This window comes from Orycteropus afer, unplaced genomic scaffold, assembly GCF_000298275.1.
Source record: "Orycteropus afer afer isolate SDZICR_OR568_19922 unplaced genomic scaffold, OryAfe1.0 scaffold00350, whole genome shotgun sequence".
In the NCBI taxonomy this organism is placed as follows: domain Eukaryota; kingdom Metazoa; phylum Chordata; class Mammalia; order Tubulidentata; family Orycteropodidae; genus Orycteropus; species Orycteropus afer.
The window spans coordinates 1,825,441-1,839,595 of NW_006921937.1; the positions used below are offsets into that span (position 1 = coordinate 1,825,441).

Consider the following 14,155-nt stretch of genomic DNA (forward strand, 5'->3'; position numbering starts at 1 on the left):
GACCAGGAGGCTGTCGTTCGAACAGAACAAAGGGACACTGCATGGTTTAAAATCAAGAAGCGTGTACATCAGGGTTGTGTCCTTTCACCATTACTGTTCAATATATATGCTGAGCAAATCATCCGAGAAGCTGGACTATGTGATGAAGAATGTGGCATCAAGATTGGAGGAAGAATCATTAACAACCTGCAATACGTTGATGACACAACTTTGCTTGCTGAAAATGAGGATGAGTTGAAGCACTTACTGATGAAGATTGAAGAACACAGTTTTCAGTATGGATTACTTCTCAATATAAAGAAAACAAAAATCATCACAACTGGACCTATAAGCAGCATCACGATAAATGGAGAGAAGATTGAAGTTGTCGAAGACTTCACATTACTTGGTTTTACAATCAACACCAATGGAAGCAATAGTCAGGATATCAGACGACATATAGCTCTGGGCAAATCAGCTGCAGAGGATGTTTTTTAAGTGCTGAGGAGCAAAGATATCTCCTTGAGGACTAAGGTGTGCCTGACACAAACCATGATATTTTCAATCGCCTGAAATGCATGTGAGAGCTGGACAACAAATAGGGAAGACTGAAGAAGAATTGATGCTTCTGAGTTGTGGTGCTGGTGAAGAATGCTGAATGTACTGTGGACTGGTAAAAGAACTAACAAATATGTCCTAGAGGAAGTGCAGCCAGAATGCTCCTTGGAAGTGAGAATGGTCAGACTTCATCTCAGCTACTTCGGTCATGTTATCAGAAGGGACCATTCTCTGGAGAACGATGTCATGCTTATTAAGGTGGAGGGTCGACAGAAGAGGGGAAGGCCCTCAACGAGATAGAGTGACACAGTTACTGTGGTGATGGGCTCATGTATAGCAAGGATCACAGAGCTGGCGCAGGACTGGGAGGTATTTCGTTCTGCTGTGTGTAGGGTCACTATGAATAGGAGATGACTCAACAGCACCCAACAACAACAACAACACTTTAAAGAGGTCTTTTACAGCAGATATGCACAATGCAGTATGTTGTCTGATATCTTGACTGATGCGTCCATTGATGTTGATTGTAGAACCAAATAATGTGACGTCTTTGACAACTTCATTCTTTTCTCCATTTATCATAATGCTGCTTTTTGGTTCCGTTGTATTTTTGTTTTCTTTATGTATAAATGTGTGTGTGTGTGTGTGTGTGTGTGTGTATATACCAGGAGCCTTCCAAGAGGCTCCTGGCCAGGAGGCAGGTGGTGGGGGCCCAGGCTGCTTGCCTGAGTACCATCTCTTGCAGAACATTCATCATGCTCCAGAACCGTGAGGGGCACACCTGCACAGGGTCTCCCTTTCCTCCTATACTTTAGCATATACATATATACATATATTTTTTGTTGCTGTTATTTGCCATCTAGTCAGACCCAACTCATAGCGACCTCTCCTTGGGTTTCCAAGGCAGTATCACTACAGAAGTAGATTGCCCCATCTTCCTTTCGAGGAGTGGCTGGTGGATTTGAACCGCCAGTCTTTTGGTTAGCAGTCAAATGCCTTAGGCACTACGCTACCAGAGCTCCTATATGTGTGTATATATATATATGCATATATATGTACACACATATATATATGCTACACATACACGTTGTTGTTATGTGCCGTCAAGTCGGACCCAGCTCATAGTGACCCCTCCTTGAGTTTCTGAGGTAGTATCACTATGGAAGTAGATTGCCCCATCTTTCTTCTGAGGAGTGACTAGTGGGTTTGAACCACCAGCCTTCTGGTTAGCAGTCAAGTGCCTTAGGCACTAAGCTACCAGAGCTCCTACACACACACACACACACACACACACACATATATTTTAACTATCCCCAACCCTGTCCCAGTCTCTTGCCCTCCCTGCCTAGTACCCCCATACACCATGCCCTTCATAGTTATGCACTGCTGTGTGTCCTGCATTTCCTCCATGTGAATGTTGCCCCTCTGGTGCCCTGTGGTCAATTCCTCTAAGGGATGCATTTCCATAGAGTATGTGGGTGTGTCACCCTGGTTTGAGTGGTCTGTGTGTACATCTTGTTTACTATTTGGCTGAAAGCCAGCACCTGGGAGTGAGTTTTATTCCAGGCCCAAAATGTATCCCAGGACCATAGTATTGGGGTTCTCACCAGACTCTATATGTGGTAGTTCAGTTTGTATGTCAACTTGGCTGGGGCTGGTTGAGTGGCTGGGCAGCTGGATGTAGTATTCCCCATGATGAGACTGGTAATCACCTCCATGGTGGAATCTACTGGGAGCAGCTGAGTAGCTGCCTTTGGGTATGTGGTCTGTTTCCCGTGTATAAGAAACAGCTTTTGGAATGGTTTCTAGCTTATAGCATGCTTGGACCCTGCACGTAGCTGTGTCATTGTTCAGCAGCCTGCCATGCTCTGCTGACCTGGGGACTTACAATGGACCTAAATTAATGGCCTGCCATGTGGTTTGGTAACATAGGGACTGTGCCTTTTTACTTGTCAACCTTGAGCTTGGCAGCCTCAGCAGCCAGCAGTGGTCTTAGTGAAGAAAAACCTCTAGCTTCAGTGGGCCATAAGGAGGCAGAGCTGAAGCCCAAGGCTGAGGGGCTTTCACCCAGCCCCTATAGCTTGGCACTTTGAACTTGGACTTAAAGTGTCCAAATTGTAAGAATGAGCTCCTCTCTATTTAAGCCATCCCCTTTATGGTATATTCTTGTCAGAGTGGTACTAGGTAAACAGAACACAATCCGACCAGTAATTCTAGTCATTATTTTGTTTTCTGGATTTGTTCTATGTTTTTCCTCCCTCTCTGTGCAGGATCTCCAGTTTTTATCCTTTCCCAAGTGGTTGGCATTGGTAGCTGCACACCATCTAGTTCTTCTGGCCTCAAAGTCCATCATATTATAGAGCTGATTGCTTCCAAATGACCTTGGTTTTTTGCACTCTTCTTCACTTCCAATGATAGAAGACCCTTAGCTGCATCTTAGATGGCCATTTGAAAGTTTTTAATACCCCAGTCACTGCTCACCAATGTTGGATGAGGAAAATCTTCAAGATTTTACTTGCATGTGATATCAATGATATTGTTCGATAATTTCTACATTTTGTGGATCACCTGTGTTTGGAATGGATAAAGATATGCATCTCTTCCAGTCAGTTGGCCAGGTAGTATCTTCCAAATCTCATAGCATCGCTGAGTGAGTGCCTTCAGTGTGGCATCTGTTTGTTGAAACATCTCAATGGATATTCCATCAATTCCTGGAACCTTGCTTTTTGCCAATTCCTTCAGTACAGCTTTGACTTCCTCCTTAAGTACCATTAGTTCTTGATCATATGCCATCTCCTGAAATGGATGAATATTGACCAATTCTTTTTGGTACAGTGAGTCTGTGTATTCCTTCTATCTTCTTTGGATGTTTCCTTCATCGTTCAATATTTTGCAGTCTTTCTATATTGCAACTCGAGGCTTAAATTTTTTCTTCAGTTCTTTCGCCTTGAGAAATGACAAGTGTGTTCTTCCCTCTTGGTTTTTTGGCTCTAGGTCTTTGCATATTTCATTGTAATAATTGACTTTATTTTCTCGTGCTGCTCTTTGAAATCGTCTGTTCAGCTCTTTTATTTTGTCATTTCTTCCATTTGCTTTAGCTACTCTCTATTCAAGGGCAAGTTTCAAAGTCTGTTCTGACATCCATTTTTTTTTTTTTTCCCTTTCCTGTCTTTTTAATGACCTTTTGCTATTCATGGATGATGTTCTTGATATTATCCCCCAATTCCTCTGGTTTTCCCTTGGTCATTTCTGTTCAGTGCATCTTTAGATGGTCTCTAAATTCAGAAGGGATATAATCAAGGTCATATTTTATCTCGTGGACTTCTTTTACTTTTCTTCAGCAACAAGTTGAATGTGCATGTGAGCAGTTGATGGTCTGTTCAGCAGTCAGCTCCTGGCCTTGTTTTGGTTGAATATATTGAGCTTTTCTATTGCCTCTTGCTGCAGATGTAGTCAGTCTGATTCCTGTGTACTCCATCTGGTGAAGTCCACGTGTATAGCCACCGTTTGTGTTGAAAAAGGTTTTTGCAATGAGTAAGTTGTTGGTCTTGCAAATTGTATCATGTGATTTCCATCATTATTTCTATCGGCAAGGCCATATTTTCCAACTATCAGTAACTCTTCTTTGTTTCCAACTTTTACATTCCAGTCACCAGTGATAATCAACACATTTTGATTACATGTTCCATCAATTTCAACTGAAGTTGGTAAAAATCTTCAGTTTCCTCATTTTTGGCTATGATGGTTGGTGTGTAAATTTGAATAATAGTAATATTAATTCGTCTTCCTTATAGGTGTATGGATATTATCCTATCACTGACAGTATTGTACTTCAGGATAGATCTTGAAATGTTTTTGTGACAATGAATGCTATGGCATTCCTCTTCAGTTTTTCATTCCCGACATAGTAGATCATATGATTGTCTGATTCAAGATGGGCAAAACCAGTCCATTTCAGGTCACCAATGCCTAAGATATCAATCTTTATGCATTCCATTTCATTTTGACAGCTTCCAATTTTCCTAGATTCATACTTTGTACATTCCACGTTCCGATTATTAATGGATGTTTGCAGCTGTTTCTTCTCATCTTGAGACATGTCACATCAGCAACTAGAGTCCTAAAACCTTTACTCTATCCATATCATTAAGGTTGACTCTACTCTGAAGAGGCATCTCTTCCCTAGTTGTCTTTTGAGTGCCTTCTGACCTGAAGGCTCATCTCCCAGCACTATATCAGATGGTGTTTCAGGGCCATTCATAAAGTTTTCCAGTAATATATCAGACAGTGTTTCACTGCTATTGGTAAGGGTTTCATTGGCCAATTCTTTGAGAAGTGGATGGCCTCTTTCTCTTCCGAGTCTATCTTAGTCTGGAAGTGCAAGCTGGAGTCTCTGGTGTTGCTATAACAGATATACAAGTGTATGGCTTTAACAAAAAAAAATTTATTCCCTTACAGTTTAGGAGGCTAGAAGTCCAAGTTCAGAGTGCTATCTGTAGGAGAAATGTAGGCTCGAAGTCAGAGTTCAGAGTGCTGGCTCTATGGGCTGAGTGGAGAACCCCTGACCTTGAGCTTCAGCTCTGTCTTCCAGGCCCACTGGAGCAAAATGGAGGTTTCTCCTAACTCACATAGCTGCAGGGACTGACAAACTCAAGATTGGGAAGCAGTATAGAAGATTGTTGGCTCATAGTCTGCGAAGGCAACGATACCAAGATTGGCAGGCAACATGGCAGGCCACTGGTTCAAGTCCAAGAAGTGGAGATGATGATTATGCTAAATGCAGATCCATTCCTTACATACTGGAAGCAGGTCACACTCTGAGGGCAACTCCCTTTCTAGTGTGTAACTGCTCACAGCAGATTCCACCATGGAGTTGATTACACCACATCCAGTCTCATCATGGGGAATTACCACATCACAGCTGCCAATCCAGTCAAAATCACAGCGAATTTGACATACAGTCTTAACTATCACAACAGTAAGTGGAGAAAAGATTGAAGTTGTCAAGTATATCATTTTACTTGTGTCAACAATCAGCGCCCATGGAAGCTACAGCCAGGAAACCAAACGGCATATATTATTGTGCAGATCTGCTGCAAAAGACCTCTAAAGTTTTTATGAGCAAAGATGTCAGTTTGAAGACTAAGGTTTGCCTGACCTAAGCCATGGTACTTTCCAGTACTCTCATATGTATATGAGAACTGGGCAGTGAATAAGGAAGATTGCAAAAGAATTGATGTCTTTGAATTGTGGTGTTGGTGAAGAAAATTGATTGTACCATGGACTGGTAGAAGAATGAACACTGTCTTGGAGGAAGTATGGCTAGGATGATCCTTAGAAGTGAGAATGGCCAGACCTCATCTCTCATATTTTAGTCTTGTCAGAGGTACCACTCTCTGAAAAAGGGTGTTGTGCCAGGTAAAGTAGAAGGTCAATGATAAAGAGGCAGACCCTAAACAAGATGTATTGATACACTATATGCTATGATGGGCTCAAACATGTCAATGATTGTGAGAATGGTGGGGTACTGGGCAGTGCTTTTTTCTGTTGTACATAGAGTCACTTTGAGTCAAAACCAACTTGTCAGCACCTAACAAGAACCAAGCACCACCAAAGCAAGCGCTTCTTGCAAACTCGACAGTTCCTATTGAATTATGAGTTTTTCCATGTGACTGTTAGAAATAGGCACTATTTGCAATCCTGTGTGAGTACCCAATACTGTTTTCTGTAATCCTTTTAGTTGGTTCTTTCCTGGTGTCTGGTAGTTTCCTTACATGCATACACTGGTCAGTACTCTGTTGAGTACTAGTGTAAGAGCCACTGTAGATCTCTAAATTTTTTTCTCTGTGCACCTTTCTCCTCTCTAGTGTTCTTTCCTCTGAACTCTCAGCTTTATCTTCTCAATTCAGGGATTTTGCTGGGCTTTGCCTTGTTTCTTTCTCTTTGTGCCACAACATCTCAAATTAGTAAATTAGGCAATTGTAGGGCTTGCCTTGTTTGTTTTCCTTCTCTCAACTGTTACTGTTCTTCATTGCTTGATATGCATGTGATCTGATTCATAATGATTTGAAATTATTCAAGAGTAAAAATATTTGAGGGTTTTGAAAAGACATGGAGGAACTGTAAATGCATATTGCAAAGTGAAAGAAGCCAGTATCGAATACTACATAGTGTATGATTCCTACCATGTGACATTCTGGAAAAGACAAAACTATTGACACAGTGAAAAGATACCAAGGGTTCGCTTGAAGAAAAACATGGCATCAGGATTGGAAGAAGAATCATTAACAATCTGAGATATGCTGATGATACAACTTTGCTTGCTGAAAGTGAGGATGACTTGAGGCACTTACTGATGAAGATTGAAGAATACAGTCTGCAGTATGGATTATGTCTCAATATAAAGAAAACAAAAATCCTCACAACTGGACCAATAAACAGCATCATGATAAATGGAGAGAAGATTGAGGTTGTCAAAGAATTCACATTGCTTGGTTCTACAATTGATGCCAATGGAAGCAGCAGTCAGGACATTAGACGATGTGTAGCACTGGGCAGGTCCGCTGTGAAGGAACTCTTTCAAGTGCTGAGGAGCAAGGATGTCTCCTTGAGGACTAAGGTGCGCCTGACACAAGCCATGATATTTCCAATCACCTTGTATGCATGTGGACAATGAATAAGGAAGACCAAAGAAGAGTTGATGCTTTTGAGTTGTGGTGCTGAGAAGAACGCTGAAAGTACCATGGACTGCTAAAAGAACTAACAGATCTATCCTGGAAGAAGTGCACCTGAAATGCTCCTTGGAAGCAAGAATGTCCAGACTTCGTCTCACCTACTTTGGTCATGTTGTCAGAAGGGACTATTATTCCCTGGAGAAGGATGTCATGCTTGGTAAGGTGGAAGGTCGACGAAAGAGGGAAAGGCCTTCAACGAGATGGATTGACCAGGTGGCTGCGACAATGGGCTCAAGTATAGCAGGGATCATGGAGCTGGCACGGGATTGGGTGGTGTTTCGTTCTGCTGTGCATGGGTTGCTATGAGTTGGAAACGACTTGACGGCACCTAACAACAATAACAACAAAGGGGTTCAAGTGGAGGGAAGAGAGATGAATTAATGGAGTACAGGTCTTTTTTAGGGCAGTTAAACTATTATGTATGATACTGTAATGGCATTATACATTTGTCAAAACCTTTAGAAGTGTTCACTGCTAGCTAGTTGAGGGAACCTGGGAGATAGAGTTTGGATAAATCAGGTCTCTTCAGGTAAAGTGCTGAGATTTTATCTGTGAGCAAGCAATCATATGATCTGTATGTGGTCTCTTACAGTTTCAATTCTGATAATTTATGTATTTCTCTTAAAAACCAAAACATCCATTTAATTGATTCTTTCGTATCTTTCTTTCAAAGGCCTTGTAATCTCTTCTTAGTCTATGGTGATTTTTCCTGTCTGAGACCTAATTTTTAATACTTTATTTCCTGTAATTCAGTTCTCTCTTTTTAATATTACTAACATTTTTTTAATAATTCATAAACATTTAAATTTTTTTCTTTGTAATTTCTTCCTTTGCTTTTCTGTGTTTTACATTATTCCTTCTCTAATTTTAAAATTGAATGTTTGAGAAATTTGTTTTTATTTTCTTATTTATAAACAGAAATGTAATGTTTGTGAATTTTTCTTTAAGCAGATTGGGCTATATTCCATAGATTTTGATATTCAGAGTTTAGTTACATTTATTTTCTAGATCTTCTGTTGGTTTTTTTAAAAACTTTGCTTTTTGGCTTGTAAATTAGTTAGGATGATAAGAATTTTTTCCTCTTGATTTTTTCTTTAATTGCAAGGGTCTAGCTAGGGAATACAGTATGCACAATTTGTATTTTTGAGGAAATATATGAAGATTCTTTTGTACCCTAGTATTATCTAATTTTCAGAAATAGTCCACAGATTTTTAAAAAATATTTTTCTCTACCTTTTCTTTGTTAAAATAATCAAAAGTGTTTTATAGATAGGTAGATTAAACATATTTATTATTAAATTACTCAATCAAATACTCTATATTATTTATATTTTTAATTTTGCTGACACAGGAGAACATTTAATTCTTCCACTACTTTTGATTTCTCATTGAATTTTCAATCACTTTTGCTTCTTATATTTTGATGTGTTGTTTTCTGGAACAACAGATTCATGATAGTTATATATTCATTGTGATTGATACTTTGTTGTATGGTAATGTACCCCTCTTTGATACTTTTATCATTTATATAATTTTATCATTTGAATATATCTTTTAGATATAATGACTAATAGGTCGTTTTTACAGATTTTTTTGGTAGTCTTTTTTTTTTTTGCCTAACGTTATTTTATTTTACTTATGTTCATAGTTATTGAATATAGTAAAGTGTTTTGCCTCTTTGATTTGATGGTTTTCCTTTCTATAGATGCATATACCATTTCCAGATAACGTTTAACATATGTGTTTAGTGCTATTTTTATTTTGTAACTTATTTTCAATGATTAATCCTTTTTTCTTTCTTTTGTTATCTCTCGTTTTCTTTCTGGACAGTGTTTATTTACTTTTCTTTTTTCATTGTAAAAATATACAACATTTGTCCATTTAATACTTTTCATATGTGGAATTTAGTGACATCAGTGACATTACTCATAAAATTAACCATCACCAATATCCATTGCCAAATTTCCATCACCATAAATTGAAACCTTATGCTTTGTAAAACTATTATTTCCTCCCCATCCCTTCTTGCCCCTGCTACTTTTATTAAAAATCACTTCTGATATTTCAGTTTGCTTTTTCACAAATACTCATTTATTTAATTTTTGAAATACAAATTCTATATTTCTTGATTATCTTTAGAACTAAAGCTCTCTAGTGACTCTTTGTTTTAAATGCATTTTATTGAAATATAGTTTATGTACACTGAAATACACAAAACTAAAGTGACATGGGTAATGCAATTTTTTTTTTTTCTTGCAGTGTTTCTTTCCCTACCCTCCCACCCCTGGCAACCAACAAAGAAAGTTTCCCTCCATATGTAAACTTTTCCTCGACCCTCCACAACAATGACCTAATACTGTATTTTACTGTATTTATCCTTCTGTGATTGACTTATGTCACTCAGCATAATGTCCTCCAAGTTAATCCATATTATGGGGTGTTTTGCAATCTCTACATTAGTCTTTAGTGCTGCATAGCATTCCATTATGTGTATGTACCATAGTTTGGTCATCCACTCTTCCGCTATAAATCTTAGAAATAAGTCCTTTGTCAGATATGTAATTATCAGCAAATACAAATTTGTTGCTGTCATTTTTGTTATGTGCTTTTATGTGGTGTCGATTTCTTTGTTCCATATAATTTTCTATGCTGAGCTCCTTTTGTTTATGAATTGTGTTACCATTTCCTTCATTGTTACTGTTTTAGTAATTGCTGAATGTTTATGCTAGTCCTCTTTTTTGATGTGAAGGTTTATCAGTTTTCTTTGAGGGTACCCTGTGATTTATAGTTTTCTTCCCAAGTTTAGAACAGTCCGTTCTGTCTTGTAGTTGTCTTGACTTCCCTACCATCTAGAAGTTCAGTAATGACGAAGTTTTTTCCCTCTTTTTTGTTTGTAGTTGTCCTCATTTGTCAGTTGATGTTTCTGGTTCCCTGTCTACAATCTTGTAGGCTTATTTACTTTGGTACTTTCATAGCTGGGTTGGTTTCTAGGTTATATCATCATGTGTGTTAATGGTCAGTTGTTGTTGGCTGTTGTTGCTTCTCTGTCCGAAGGGCACCTTTTCGTATCTCTTAGTTGGTCTGGTTTTAACAAATTCCACTTATCTGGAAATGTCCTAATTTCACCATCATATTTGAGGAACAATTTTGCTGGGCCCATAATTCTTGGTTGGAAATTTTTCTCTTTCAGTGTTTTATATATACCACCTGCAGTGTAGTAAATTACTTAGTATGGCTTTTCTACCCATAAGTCATTGTAAACTCAGTGGTGGAATGAGCAACTGAGGAGCTCCTGATTGTAAGTGTTATCCACCTGGGTTATTTCTGTTGGGCGTGGCACAACGCAATGTTATGGGAGGCTCACTCTCAGGTGCTTAGAATTCTGTTGTTGATTGGTTGGTTTGGCTACTCTGCTAAGCTCAAAAGGAGGCCTCCTAGAGGCAGAACTCTCTCTGACTGCTGGTGGAGGAAGACGTGCTGCCAAAAGAGACACACGCTCCTGAAGGAGACACGTGCTGCTGGGAAAGAGATGCAAGAGACACACATTGCTGAATGAGACACCGAGGGACATGCATTGCTGGGGGAGATATTGTGAGAGACTTGGCTGAGAGACGGTGGGCTGGGAGAGAGACTGAGCGTTTTTCCTGAACTTGAATTGTAGCCTGGTGCTTCCCTAATAAACCCCATAATCTGTGAGTTCCGTGTGGCCACTGCAGCGAATTATCGAACCCAGGAGAGAGGTGGTGGGTGCTTTGGGAGGAAAGGTTGGTGTAAGGGCTGGAGGGAGGCAGCATGTCTGACCTAGCAGGAATAGGCCTTGGGCTATTGATGGTGATTCTTTCTTCCTATTGTAGGATTAGAGGAGGTCAGAACATGTGGCCTCCTTGCCCTTTTTGCACCACCCCATTGTCTTCTCGCCTGCATGGTTCCTGTTGAGAAATCCAAGCTTTGTCTCATTGGTTATCCCTTATAGGTAACTTTTTGTTTTTCCCATGCTGCTTTCATCATTCTTTCTTCGTCTTTGGTTTTGGTAAGTTTGATGATATGTCTGGGTGATTTTCTTTTGGGGGTCTATCCTGTTTGGGTTTTGTTGGATGTCCTGAATGGATATATTCTCATACTTCATCATACCAGGAAAATTTTCTTCCAACCAATCGTGGACAATTTTCCCTGTTTTTTTTTTTTGTGTGTGTGTCTTCCTGTTTTGGAATTCCAATTACACATAGGTTATTCCTTTTGATGGTATCCCACATGAACCTTCGGCTTTCTTCATTTTGTTTTGATCTTTTTTCTGATTTATCCCTTTCCAAAGAAGTGTTCAGGTATTTTCCTTCAATCTCATGAATTCTGTCTTTCATTGATTCAGTTCTTCGCCTTTGCCCATTCAATGTCTTATGTATTTCAGAAGATTTAGTATTAATCTTCTGGATTTCTATGTGTAGATTTGCATCATTTCTAAGTTTTCATTTATTTTGTCATTTTGTTCTTGTATTGTCTTTTGAAATTGTTCTAGGGTTTTCTCTGTGTTTTCCCTGATGTTGTTGTTGTTGTTGTTATGTGCCGTCGAGTTGGCCCCGACTCATAGCGACCCCTCCTTGGGTTTCCGAGGCAGTATCACTACGGAAGTAGGATTGCCCAACCTTCCTTCCGAGGAGTGGCTGGTGGCTTTGAACCGCCAGCCGTCTGGTTAGCAGGCAAGTGTCTTAGCCGCTATGCTACCAGAGCTCCCGTTTTCCCTGATAGGTATCTCAATTCATTGAAGATATCCAAATATAATTCTTTTGAATTCCTTATTAGGGAGTTCCAATGGTGTGTCTTTCTCAGGGATGTGTTTTGAATCTGTATCCTGGTCCCTTGTTTCTTCTGCTTTATCTTGCTTCTTTGTGTAGACTGTGATGCTCTGTTATCTCTGAGGCATTGTGACATTTTTGTGTTTATATTTAACTGGTGATTGTATATTGGAGTGACTTGCTCACATTTTCATTTTCTTTGTTTTGTTGGTATGTTATCTACGCAAGCTGGGTACTGTGCTCCTCTTTTCGATAGTTGACAGCACTTATACATCTGTCTCCTTTCCTGTTGTCAGCCTCTCATATATCCCTGCCGGCCTTGGCAAACACATTCTTAGGGGCCTGGAATCTGAATGAGAATGCTATCACTTTAAAATCCAAAGTCATTGCCACTAGTAAAGATTCAAAATGGCTGCACCTTCAGTCACTTTAAATATCCAAAATGGCCACCGTGTGTAATCATCAAAATGGCTGCACCCTCCGGACAGTGGGAAGTCCACAGCTCAGGTTGTTTTCCTCCTTGCTGTTTCCCTTCCTAGTCATAGGCCACCAGTGCAGTTGTTCCTGCAGCCGTTGGTGACCAGGATTGATCTTTAGGTTAATTCTCAGGTCCCAACACCACTTGGAAATTTTCAGGCTGTTGGTCCTGTCAGAGTAGCTGACAGTCCACACCTCTGACCATCTCTGTACTCACTGTTTTCATTCAGGTTTTTCCACTATTGGTGCCTAATCCACTTCTGCATAGTTCCTTTAAAGGTCAGGGCTCCAGGATTATCTTCTGTACTCTGTCAATTGGTTTTTGTTTTCTTTGTTGAAGAGTGTCTGTGTGGCTTGTCTGCCCATTCCTCCATTTTAACAGAAGTCCTCTCTATTGACTCCTCAATTTGAAAGATTCAGAAATGGAAAAACTTACACTTCTTCCTGTCAGTCTCTCAGTTTTGATTTTTGTTAGTATCTTACGGGATTTTTGTTGTGGTCAGTTATAGTTAAATTATAACTTTTGTGTTTTATAGCTTTTCTTTCAAGTGTTGTTGTTGTTATGTGCTATCACGTCATCTCCGACTCATAGCAACCCCTCCTTGGGTTTCTGAGGCAGTATCATTATGGAAGTAGATCACCCAGTCTTCCTTCTGAGGAGTGGCTGATGGGTTTGAACCGCCAACCTTCTGGTTAGCAGTCAAGTGCCTTAGGCCCTATGCCGCCAGAGCTCCCTTCAAGCATTAGGATATTATTTTCTGTTTCATCAACTTAATTAATCACAGTGGTTTTTAAAATTGTATTATTGTTTTTTGCCTATGATTATATTTTTTTTTCTGAAATTAGACTTAAAACATTTTTACTTTTTAATATTTCTAAACCTAACTGTGGGAGCTCTGGTAGCATAGTGCCTAAGGCACTTGATTGCTAACCAGAAGGCTGGCGGTTCAAACCCACCTGCCACTCCTTGGAAGGAAGATGGGGCAATCTACTTCTGTAGTGATACTGCCTTGGAAACCCAAGGAGGGTTCACTATGAGTTGGGTCCGACTCGACGTCATATAACGACAACAACAAACCTAACTGTAGCTCTCTGCACCAGTGTTTCTGACTATTGGTAAAAATCCATTAAGAGGATTATTATTAACAAACAAAATTTTGTATAGTAAAGCAATCTGAAAGTTTTCAGATGGCTTACCATATTTAGTTAGGTATTTATTAGGTTACAAAGGATTATTGCCTATAAAATATCCTAATCAACAAATAATGCCCTGGTCGTTACTATGCTGTATAAAAGAGCCATATCTGCAAAATGGTGTATCAGTTTTTTTGCAAATGTTGAAATGTTAAGTACATCTTTAATTTTTTTTCTTTATCAAACATCTTTTGATGTTTTACCCACCTCTCTTTTTAAGAAATATTTGAACCACCCATCTAATTGAAGTAATCGATGACTCAGTCTTGCCTGCTCTCACCATTCTTTTCAGGTCAGGGCTTCATATTACCTCTTGTGCTGCTCTGATCCCTATTCATTGTCCAGCTCTCACATGCATACCAGGCGATTGGAAATATCATGGCTTGTGTCAGGCGCACCTTAGTCCTCAAGGAGATATCCTTG

At 39.5% G+C, this 14,155-nt stretch overlaps 1 protein-coding gene across 1 annotated transcript in view; it reads left to right on the top strand.

Annotated features, from left to right (window-relative positions):
• Positions 1-14,155, top strand: part of FER (FER tyrosine kinase) — a 627,157-nt gene that overhangs the window by 26,637 nt on the left and 586,365 nt on the right. The window lies entirely within an intron of this gene.